This window comes from Oreochromis niloticus, linkage group LG1, assembly GCF_001858045.2.
Source record: "Oreochromis niloticus isolate F11D_XX linkage group LG1, O_niloticus_UMD_NMBU, whole genome shotgun sequence".
Lineage (NCBI taxonomy): Eukaryota > Metazoa > Chordata > Actinopteri > Cichliformes > Cichlidae > Oreochromis > Oreochromis niloticus.
In genome coordinates, this window is record NC_031965.2 from 31,065,366 (window position 1) to 31,078,423 (window position 13,058).

Here is a 13,058-nt window from a genome sequence, read left to right on the forward strand (position 1 = left end):
AACTGGAAGTTGGTTCCACAGAAGAGGGGCCTGAAAACTGAAGGCTCTGCCTCCCATTCTACTTTTAAATACTCTAGGAACAACAAGTAGGCCTGCAGTGCAAGAGCGAAGTGCTCTAATAGGGTGATATGGTACTACAAGGTCATTAAGATAAGATGGGGCCTGATTATTTAAGACCTTGTATGTGAGGAGCAAGTCAATAACCAAAAAACAAAATATTGGCTAACCAAGAAATACAGAAACCCAACCCAAAGATAACCTCGACTAAAGGACTTCAAAAAAACAAGCAAGAAACAAACAGTGAGCTGGATAGGCTCTAATAAATAACACCAAGAAAAATGTAATACGAAATTTCAGAGGGAATGAAACAAAGAAAAGAACCTGAACATAAATCACTTCCCAAAAACCAAAAGGAATAATGAACTGACATAGAACACAAAACCAAGGGTCCACGAACCAGGGCCCATGACACAGTATATCTGACAGTGAAACATGAAATTGGGCAAATAGGGGGATTGTATAACAACTCAACTTGGCAGAATGAGATGAACATCTTGCCGAGTGCAGCCCTTAAAAATAATCTCTGGAAACTAGACAAGGGGTGTAACCATGACTTAGTCCAACAACAGGTGTATGTCTGCAGAGGCCAGCGCTTTCCCACACTCACCAATAAATAGCATGCGATCAGAGATGGTTACTCATCTGCAGTGGATAATACTCATTATGGTCCCTTAAGCACCTGGACATATAAATGAGTGCAGATGTTGCTGAAGCATGCAAGCATAAACGAGAGAAACAGCATTTACATGCGGGAGTGTGGAGTTTAGTGCTTATAGAAGCTAAAGAATATTTTATATTATATGTTTCATACTGTACAGCTGCAAGGTTTGGCGTCCAGCAAAGCACTTATGTCTCCAGTTGATCGATAGTTTTTTTTCAGTGACTGCTACTGCATTCTATAACTCTGCCATACTATAGTTAAACTTGATTCATGTATTTTCTTCACAAATGCTCCTAGAGCGGAAGAGCTATTGGGTAAAAGTTGTGCACAACACAAAGAGGCATTGATTGCTTTCTATTCTGCCATCCAATTCTTTCATTCTTCCCCACAAGCGCTCTCTGGTGTCTCTCCATCCTGTTTAAAAAGCACCTTGCTTCTTGGCATTGTGTTCCATTTAGCAATATGTGGGCACTCTGCCAGCTCCTTTCATTGTTACATAAATGAAACAAATCCCTGCTGTGTTTCAGATGATGTGGACATGGAAAAGGATGATTTTACTTCTCTATCAGGAGTTGGTCCAAATACCAGGAAGCTTGTAAAGGTTGGTATGTTTGGACCATAAGGAGACTATTCTCCAAGAGTGGGGCAAAGGGAGGAAATTAAATCTAGATGGAGCTGGAGCCTAATAACAGTTCCCCAATTTCTCACAATGGAAACTAAGCAGCAAAAGGATTATATAATACTAATGCAACAGTAAACAGCAATTTATAAGAACACTTTACAACTGTTTTCCATGGAGAATTTTCTGCAGTATAATCTAAACAACACATGATATGTAAACAGATGTGCCTGAAATTGAAAAGGGCTGTCTGACAAGTGTTTTTGATCCATTCCAGTGATTGGGATCAGCACTGCTATAGTTCTCTGTTTATATCAAGCATATTACCTAATACAATTACAGTATATTCCACTGTACATTATGACTGCTGCATGAGCATGCATCAGCATGCATGTGCACCAGGGTGTCTGTGTGTATGCATCCACAGATAGACAGCCTGAGGCATAAGCAAACCTGCAGCCATCGGGGACTCCAAAACTAGCAAAGCCTCTCAAGGTTTCTCTGTTTACAGATACAATACACACATTTTTAGAATTTTTATTTGAAATGTATTGTAGTTTCTTTTATGGTTATTATTGTTACACCAGGTATATCTTTAAAGCTGAAATCAGTAAATCACTAACTGTACTAATTTTTCCCCCACCCCAAGTGACGTCATGTCTGCAACAAAAACCAAAACAAAACACCAAAACCAAGTCAGTCCAACAAATAATGCCTTTGCTGTCAAAGCCCAGTATAGTTAATTCCTCTGTGCTACAGAGCTCCATTGTTGTCCAAAAACTATTAAAAGAGCATAATTTTGAAACACCATTGCACTGACTGCTCTGCTCACCCATTAAAATTACCAGTTTATGACAATAAACACATTATGAGTCACTCCTGCATACAGGCGATCTGTTGCCATAAATACTCGCCAACTCACCAAATCTGTAGCTGAAAATAGTCTCTATTAAATACACTATTCACTCTCTTTTTAGTAAAACTACAAGTATATTTGTGACTGGTGTGAAAGTATTGAAAATACTTGCCCACACAGATTTGACAGTTACAGCAATTCAGAAATTCGGGGGCCAGGACACATAAAAATAGTATTTAAACAAGGGAACCAAGAATAGAAATTTTAATGATCAACATCTTGCATAAGTAGTAAGGTTATCATTTTTACTGCATGCTGGTTAAATTCTTCCTTAGCGACAGCTAAAAAAAAAAACTAATGCACCACTGGGATGACATAATGTTTGATTGGAATGGATTAAAATCAAAATCTTTGTGATCACACTAAACAAACCCCACCAGCAAATTGTTGTGTTTGATTTCATAAAACTCTGATGAATAAATGCGATGGCTGATTCATCATTTCACTGTCTGAAGGGCTTTTTGTTATTCAGATTATTCTTTGTTAGAGAGCAACTGGTGTATGACTATAAAATACATCGCTGTGTATTTATCTATGGCGATGATAGAGGGCATAACGGAACAGAAACTTCACATCAGTGCGTTTATTTCTCTGGTATAAGTGAGTCAGTGTAAAAGCGATTAAATTCTACACAAGACCAGCGGATAAGTGTTTGACTCACTCCATCTGTTCTAAATGCATAAAACATCAGACTGTTGACTTGCCATGAAGGATGCATTGTGAGGAGGAGATTAGGGTGAGGCTCCTTGCCATGTTTTTAAGTAAGCTTACTCTGAACTGAAGCAGCCACCAATCATCAGATACAGTGTACTGGTATGGGCTAGTTTGTATGCAGTCAAAGACGCTCGCTCTTGCCACAGGCATCTCTGTATCATTCTTCATTTAAGTGGTGCTTTGAAGAGTCCAGTGAAGTGTAGTGAGAAATACGACTGAAAACAGCTGCCTGTCATAGTGGATGTTTACTCTTTTGGAGTGGGCTTTGAAAACCCCTTTAAAATGCTATTTATAATCAAATTCATTACGTGCGGCTCTGAATGAATCGAGCCTTTTATGAAAGTTGCTCCACCATTCTTGCATTAGCCAAAGCCTGAACTTTTCAAGCACATTTTTGAACCTCCTTTTTCATTAATAATGAATCTTTGATATATTTTTGTTTTGCAAACACTAATGCATCCATAGTAATAAAAGCTACAAGCACATTTTCAGTCATGTACTATTAAGTACTTTTTTCAACATAGCAACAGAAATATCTCTGTAATAGTTTTTTTTATATATCCATAAAGGATATAGAGTATAACTTATAGAGTGTAACCTAAAAGGTTCTTTTTCATATGAAACCCAAATTTAAATGAATCTGCACGTCACCTAAGCTATATGTAACAGTTTAGTAGCTTTTAGTGCATTGTTCCTGCTTAATGACCCCTTGAATTTAGGTTATATTAATCTCCTCAATTAAACTTTCATTGCAGCTGCTCTTTTGTAGCTCGTGTTACATTAACGCTTCCATTTTGACTCAAACTATGATATTTCCCTAAGAGCAAAAATGTTGTAATAAAGTAATAAAATAATAAAAGCAATAAAAGCTAAGTCCAGAAGATGAGCTTTGGTCACAGTTGGGGGTCGAACGGATTTGTCAGTCTTTGCCTGCCCTTGGTATTTTAACCAGGAAACACAACCACTGATGGATTGGAGTGTGATTGCAGTTCTGACTGTGGTGACATTAGAGAAGAGAAATAAGAGAAATAGTAGAGTTCAACTTGCGCTACCACAAATATCAGATAATGATCAATCTTTAAATGAAGCAGTGACTGATTGGGTCCTATATGAGCACCACGTTACAGCATCTCTGCCTTGCTTTGTTCAACCGCTGCTTGCCATTAGGACCGCAAAAAGCCTTTTGCCATTTTTAGGGATTTTGTTCCTGATTCTGAACTCAATTTCCTTGCAGTTTCATGGAAGATTAATGAGCTCATGCTTTGTGTGGCCTCTTGATATCCCCTCTGCAATAGAACTTAACAGCCAATCACAAAGCATAAAAGGTGAATCAGACCCAGTTGTCAGGCGGAATTGATACACTCTTTGGCTGGACTTTCCATTTCCCACTGACAGAGATTAGACTAATTGTGAATCAAACCAAATGATTAACTTGAACACATTTTGAAAGGTTCTAAGGCATTTCAATTAACATGCAGGATACCACTGAATGGAAAGAGTTTAATGAGATCCAATTGTACTATTTGCCAAAGAAATACGATTAGCTGGTTTATATGTGTTTGTGATGAATGTTTTATTCTTATTAAATGTGTCCTGTTCATTATTAATCAAACACAAATGGAATACTGATACAGCACTGCAGTTAATGAATGTGCTTATTAAACGAAGCCCATGCCCGGCATACAATTTAATTATCTTTTTTCACCCTCACTCTAATTATCTTTGATATTTTTCATCTTCACAAGGTCTGATGGCTATCTTATCTCAAAGGCACACAGCCAAGACTTTTATTATGCCTTCTGAGATCAAAAAAGAGACTTGTCTGAGAATAGTGTTTTTCTGTCAAATGAGACAGAAAGATCAAACGCAGTACTGAAGAATACTCTCATGATGTTCTGTTAGACTTCGTTCTCGCTCTGTGCTGTGGAATCACACACTGTGACTGAGGGGAGGTGGGCAAAAGCCTAATAATATCAGGCAGACTGCATTATGCGTACACATACATGTATGCCTGAATGAATGCGTGTGCACATATCCATAAACATGCATTTAAAAGTGTAGACTGGCTTGCATTCTGAGGACAGCTTTTCATGGTTATTATCCATGTTGGCCAATGATCTCTTACTTTTAAAGGCACACTCCAGCACTGGCACCAATTAACTTGCAGAGGAACAAAATTCGGCTACACTGAAGGGTAAATGAAATAAATTCAATCAAAAACGAAAATGTTTCACATTCTCTGCTAAAGGGGAAAAAAATCCCCAAAATACTTAAGCAAGATTTAATTAAAAACATCTGTGAAAGGCCACACACTGCAGCAAGAACTGAGAAGCACATTACATTGTTTTCTTGGGTGACTGCTGTAAACGTTTACATAATGTAAACTTATGTGAAGTAAGCTGCAGAATGGCTTTAATGGCCTCATGATGATATCTTTGATTGGAACAGCAATTATGCAAAAAAGAGAAGACAGATGACTGGAAAGACAACTCTGCATCACAATGCCCATTCAGGAGATCAAAGAGAGGTAGACATGTTCAAAGTGATTTAGATACAGTTGTCACAGACAGCTGCCGGCATAATCACGCTGCCATATTCGTCAGTTGATGGGCTCTGATGAGCAGCCCGAGCTTAGCCAAATCATTATTAGATCCCCATTGTGATAAATGTTATTTATTGCTGTCAAGCTGCATTAATGTTTAATTCAGGGGTGGAAAATGAGCACGGTAGAGCCGCATGGTTCGGCCCATTCATGGTCAGCTTGTGACAAAGGCAATGACTGAACACGGGCCAGACAAACTTCATCACTCAGGAAAATAAAAAGAAAGTGTGTGTGCGTGCGGGTGTGCATGTGGAGAAAGAGTGTAGCGTGTGGGGTGGGGTGGGGTGTAATGGCTCTAATTTGCATATGTTTTAAAAGGGTAATGAAGTAATATGATGTTTATCTTTTCTGAAGAGTTTAATTTCTGCTGGCAGAGACCCAGAGCGCACCGTGACACAATATAATGAACACCAACGTGAATGTTGGCCAGGGTATGTAATGGTAGCAGATGTGCAAGGGTAGAGAAAGAAAGAGAGCGGGGAGGAGGGGTGGAGGGTAGATTTTGTTGTGATGGGCTATGGATTGATGTGTGTGTGTGCATGTGTGTGTGGGGGTTGGGGTCATGCTCAATGATTTATTCATTAAGTTCACAAACCAGAAGCCTGTGTTTTTTTGATGACCCTCAGTAGTGAGCTAAAGAAACACTTAAATCCCCCCCCCCCTTCATCCCAACATCTTTATTCATCATAGCGCCATAATGTATGTGATCGTCATTGCAGATCCACGTGTCTTTAATCTGATGATGAATGCAATATAATCACTTTTCTTTCCTTTTGTCCCAGCTCGAGTATTCTGAAAGTGGAGACTGAAGGAGAAATACTGCAGAGAAACTGCCATGCCCAAGAGGTTCTGGTTCCTGAAATAAGATGATGATGTAAAAGGGGTCAGCTGCTAATCTTTATTCCCCGAGTAAAGCACTCATTCATTATGTAACAGTTTGCATTTGTATTCAGGCCACAGACCCAGGGTGCAGAAACATTCAGAGAGCCACTCATAAAAAAACATCAATTTATTTTTACTTCTACTGCTCCCTTCTTTTTCTCTTGCCCAGAGAGAGAACATCTTTATTACATGCTGCTTAACAAAGAAATGCATATATGAAAGAGAGCTTCAGATATGGCTAAAATAAAAAAAAAGAAATACCTCTGTTCAGATGTACCATCAAATATTTGCTTTGATAATAAACCAGGTACAATTTCTAGCTCTAGTGTACAAATACTCTTCTTCAGTGTTTAAATTTAAATCAGCTTTGGGTGTTAAGAAAATGCCTTTCATAAAGATTTTTTTCCCAGTCTTTGAAGTGCTGTTACACTGACCTTAAAATTCTGCAGTGTACATCAAAACAGATGAGCTATCAATGCAACGGGGGAAAAGCCAACTGAAACTCTGTAAACATAATCTTGTATATACTGGGTGTGTATTTACTCCAAGTTTATCTTGCAAACATTAGTTATATATATTTTATCCAATAACAAGCCATTATTGATTTCAACATAAAAATATAATCAGGGTATATCATATTACACTCATAAAAGCTTTTTTTTCTTTGTAATACCTACCATGCGTATACACCCCCCCCCCCGTTTTACTATTTTTTATACCAGGGTACTCAGGCTATGGCAGGTTATACAGATCCAACACCTATAAAAGCAACATCCCTATTAGATGTTTAGTTTTTTCCAGTCTTTTTTCTAAATAGAGAGATATAATCCTAAAGCTGCAGTGGATTACATTTGTTGACCTTATAAGATCTGCATGCAAGCCTACAAAGCCAGATAATGAAAAGATATCTTGGGCAAGATGAATGTGCTTTTTTTCACAAATGAAAATTTGATCCATCTTATCTCAATTCTTTGGAACCAAAGTGTATTTTTTTTGTCCTTCTGTTAAATTGACTTGCAGACCAAATTCCTTTTATCCAAGGTTATAACTTTTGTTGCATTTAATATTCTTGAAAAAGTAATTCATGGTTTTTAGATCCAGACTGGACTGCAGTTATGCTCTGGAATGTTTAAGTCACTGATATCTTGACTGCAGTTTATTCAAATGGTTACCTGTTCATAACCAGACTAATTATAAAATGGTACTTTCTATAAACAAGTGATTGAATTCCCTTGTGTCAGATTAAAGGTCACTTGACCAGCAGATTTTATTGGATTTGGAATCAAGACTCACACTTAAGGATGACCAAACTTTGTGAGCTCCCAGCTCAGAAGTTTTGGATTAAACTACCTTACTATAATATTCACAGCTTACTTTACTGGGTTACTATTAAATGGGATTCATGCCTATTTGTTTTATTTTCTTTTGTTCATTAATCCATTTTGATATCATTGTTAATTAATTGTTAATAGTTATTTTAATGACTCCATTACTTCATTTTAACTTGCGTCTGGTAATGTGCAGCACTGTAGTCAACATCTGTTGAACAACGGTGCTATACAAATAAAGCGACTCGACTAAACCTAATGCACATTTTTGTTAAAAGAAAATAAAATCGACATTGGGTCCCAAAATTAACACTGGTGACAATCTCTCAAGAGGGGGGCTGAACAATTACCACAATTACCGATCAGTCCTTTAATTGACTGGGTTGGATAGAATATCACAGATAGCTGGGCTCGGTGTCTCCACAAAGAGACAGTGTGAATGATAATCACTTAGCCCAAATTGGAATGGCACTGTGCCAAACTGGATGTGCAGTTAACCATCTCTTTACAGGAGGATAGCATCGGAACTGGAGGAAGCTGAAGGGGTTCATAGACAGCTTCCTTTCTATTTTCAGCCCTCCTTGATAAAGGTGCCTGACATCATCTAAACACTGAAGCCTATTTGTAACCAGGTTACCAGCTATCTTTCATCTGTAATTGAGAGCATGCAGCTCGAGTCAGAAGTGTATCAACAATATAAAATGTTGTTAGCCTTCCATCAAGCAGACTCTGAAGGGAATTAATAGCTATCACCTGAGAGGAAAAGAGAGTCTGAGATAGACTGGAATGGTTGTAATGACAGTAAAAGATGTTCTCCTGGAATTGTTGTTATTATGGCGCAAGTGAAAGAAACAGAAAATACATGTAGGCACATATGTGTGCATGTATTATCTTACCTTGTGCTTGCGCAGCATAATAACAAAAAATAAGGAATACGCAGTGAAAATATCTTTTCCTACAGCCAAACACATGAATCATCATAGTTTCTTAATAACCACAATGTGACTAGAATAGACTGGTGATGGAAAACCTTGATAGTCACTCTACTTCTAGGTAAAATGAAACCAAATTAGACCAATCAACCACGCAGATTGATTTTTAGGAAAGTGAAATACAGATGTGGCTTTGCCTGTATGAAACAACGAATGTAATAAACAGAAAAAACTTTATTAAATCAACCCAAAATACAAACATATAATAAAATAGCAACAACATAAAATTATGCTGGCTCTGGATTCAAATTAGTTAAACAAAAAACAAACAAACAAACAGAAAAGCTAGGCCTATTCTAGACACTGACATAAATACTCCTCTAAATAAAGTACATCTACACTGCACACTCTAGTTGAGAGCCCAACACAACAAAACCAGGCCAGCTTCCTTCACAACGCTGTCTGACTAAAATTTATCTGGTAAACATCCAGAGACAGAATGGACCAAAAAAAAGTTGGTTTGGCTTACACATTAGCAAAGAGGGGCACTCTCTGAAATATTACACAGCAGGTTAGTTACAACCCACCCAAGCAAACAGAACGGCTGAGGCTGAAACTGTAAGCCTACTAATATTAGTAAAAGAAGAGAGCGATATCTAAAGAAAGTTATGAAAAGAAAGTTTGGCATCTGAAGTAACCCTGAAAAAATAATCCTTACAGTAGAAGAAAAAGCTGGGTGACAAGTGGCCCATACATACCTTGAGGATAACAGCTTGTGTCACTAACATATTTAGTCTGCAGTAGAGTGCTAATTGTTTACTGTGGGGGCTGCATTTAGGTCTTAGCTGGATGTCCAATGTCTTCCTCATAAACAAAGCAAACACTGAGCAATAGATATTCACAAATGGGCTGATCTGTCGCCCTAAAACAACTCCAAGTGCATTTACGACTGTGCCAGACATAACCCTGCTGCTCCTTTTGGCCCTCCTTTTCTTTTTTCTCCTTGCCATCTTCTCAAGTTCCCAGCGCAGCTTGACACAACATCTCCAAGCTGACCTTGGAGAGTGATTTCTTGACATGTACTTGGCAAGTGAGAGGAGACTCCCAAGTAGATACATGATAGACACGCATCCCCCACCTTGTCAAACCATTTGCTCCCTGCCTCCCATCTTCTCTGTGATCCAGTGATGGATTGTAAGAATGTGGCAAAGGAGTGTTTGAAGAGAGCTTCTGACCCCTAAGTCTTTTCCCAGAGTGTTTGGAGAGGTTGTGTTTTTTTATAAATCCTACATCCAAATCCTTTAAAAACACACACACCCATTTAAATAATGTTAAGACATAAGATACTTTGTTTACGGTCACATCACATGTACACACTCTGTTTCAAAGAGTTATGCTGCCATTACATCCAGGAACTGAACTTGATTTAGTACTGTGATAATGATAACCCAGTTTATGCCCGCTTGATGTGCACTTTGCAGCTGATATTGACATAGGTGTTACGGTCTACGACGAGTCCTTTTTTCAGCATGAATAAACACATGTAGCCCCTGTTGGTGCCATGGTGCAATATTGTGAAATATTTTTCCAATTTCACTTGACTTTCTTTTTACAGAGAGGCTGAAATGAGAACCTGCCACATCAGTGCAATTGCACTGTAAAGCTAAACAAATGGATTAGAATGTACGAAATGTTTCACACTGAATGCGGGGAAGTCTGTGTGCCGCAGGCAGTCAGCAGTTTGTTATAATGGGAATTTCAGTCTTGTCTTGTTTGCCTTGGAGCTGAACAACTCCGGTGCCCTGCTTGTGTGTGCTCTAATTACAGACAAGATTAGAGCAGGCAAATTAAACTGCTACCAGCCACTGTTTGTAATTGCCACAAGCAAATGTTTGTAATTATGAACAGATTGCTTTACTATCGATAATTAAAACAACAACACAACTTATTTAATGACTATCGGGAGATGGGCACTCTGAAATTGACAAAGCAGAGCAGAGAAAATCATTTTCACCCTGACTCTCTTGCCTTTTCTTTTCTTTTTTTTTCTGCTACTGCTCTTTTGTTTCCTTATGGCTGCTCCCTCACTGAAGATCAGATGCTTTCGACTGGATTTGCTCCAGTTAAAACGAAGACATTAAAGTCTGCGTTGATTGTGCTGCTGTCACAGAGCTCGCGCGTCCCCCTTAAGCAGTGATTGTCCATTGTCGATGTGGTAACTGATATAGAAAGATGTTGGTATTATTAGTTGTGCAACCATGATTATAATCCCCCACCTGTTGTCAGTTATTTGATACTGACACACAATATCAATCTAAAGCAACTGACCCTGTCGCTCTGCTGGCTAATGAGCTGCATTATGAGGCCGCTGCCAGCAAGATACTTACTCTCTCAATACTTTAGCACCACCACTACTTATAAATAGCCAGCTACTATTAATCTTTATGCAGTTTGCAAATATTGACCTTCTGTGGCCTGCCATTTCTCCCCTTTATTCTGTTTCTGTGTTTGTCTTCTGGTTTGTTAAACCCTGTACTGATCAGTTCACACAGCCTACTAATAATTTCTCAAAGACTGGGACCACATGTCTGCATTTAGCAGGCCACCTTAGGACAGAACAGGTTATTATACTCACCATGGGTATTGGATTAAATTATATCTGGTGCTGGGTTACTCATGGCAACAATTAGCTGGCGGTTAGCTGTGTGATGTAGAGATACCGTAGGCTTATATTTTTATAGTGAAACCTGTCAAAACAACTGAGCCTTGACTTTTCAGCACAGTGATGCTGAAAATACATCAGGTGATGTGCAATTGTTTGAAAAAATGTGTAAAACCTGCTTTGTAGGACGGATAATTCACTTCATTAAATGCGCCTGTTCAACTGCTTGTTAATTCACATAACTGATCAGCCAGTCATGTAGCAGTAACTTTGTGAATGTAGGAATGTAGACAGGGTCAAGTACTGCAAAATTTCAAACTAAGCATCAGAATAGCATGGTTATTGGTACCAGGTGGGCTGCTATGAGTATTTCAGAGACTGCTGATCTAGTGGGATTTTCCCACACAACCATCTATAGGGTTTACAGAGAATGGCCTAAAAAGGGAAAATAACCAGTGACTGGCAGTTCTTTGTGTAAAAATGTCCTTTTGATGTCAAAGGTCAAAGGAGAATGGTCAAGCTGCTTTGAGATGATACAAAGGGAACGGTAACTCAAATAACCACTTGTTTCAACCAAGGTATACAAAAAAGCATCTCTGAATGCACAACATGTAAAACATGAAGCAGATGGGATACAGCAGCAGAAAACCACACTTGGATACCGCTCATGTCAGCTATGAATGTGAAACTCACCAAAGCTGGACAGTAGAGCACTGGAAAACTTTTCCTGGACTGATGAGTCTTAATTTGGATTAAACAACATGAAAGCATGGATCTGTTCGTTGCCTTGTATCAGTGGTTTAGATTGCTGCTGCTGGTGTAATGCCACACTTTGAGCCCCTTAGTACCAACTAAACATTGGTTTATTGAAACTGTTTAGCCAGCAGTCCCATGAAAAGAGGAACCAGTGCAGAAATTATTTACACAATAAATTATAATAAATGGTAGAGAGGGATTGCATGGTTATAATGTTAATGCTACTAGAAAAACAACAACACACACGCTCACATTTGTAAATTAGGCTGTCTTCCATTAGCTTCATTTATCATCAGCACTGGTTTTTGAAATTGTCACACTCTGCATTACCCACTTTAAACAGTTTAAAGCTATAGCACAACCATAAACCAACTATAATAACTATAGTAACCATATTAAACAAAACAACAGACACTGTAACGTCAATTCTATAATATTTTAGTAATATCCTAAAACTTTCTCTAAGTAATTTGATTTTCATTATATGATTTTTCCAGTCTATCAACTCTGAATAATATTTGGATTTAAATTCATTTTTTTATTGAGCTATTATTAAAGTCATAAGATTTAACACTTAAAGTTTGTTAGCAATACCACAGATAGTTTGTTAAGGAGCTAGCATGTTTATCTAAATACAAAGTGAGCAAGGGACATAACATACTGTTGAACAAAGCTCCAAGGCTTCATTCCATTGGTTTTCCCAGTGCCAGTGAGACTTTTAATTAGCTTGTTTTCAGCTACTTATTTACTATTACTTACTAACTAATGTTAGTATTATAAATAGGATAACAGACCTACTCTTATTGTTGTTATTGTTGTTAGGTGGTTTTTGGTGGACAGATTCTGCCTCTCCACAGTTTCTTTGTATAGTATATGTTTATTGCACTTAGGGGATGAAGTGACACTAAAATTTAAAAGAGCAATCT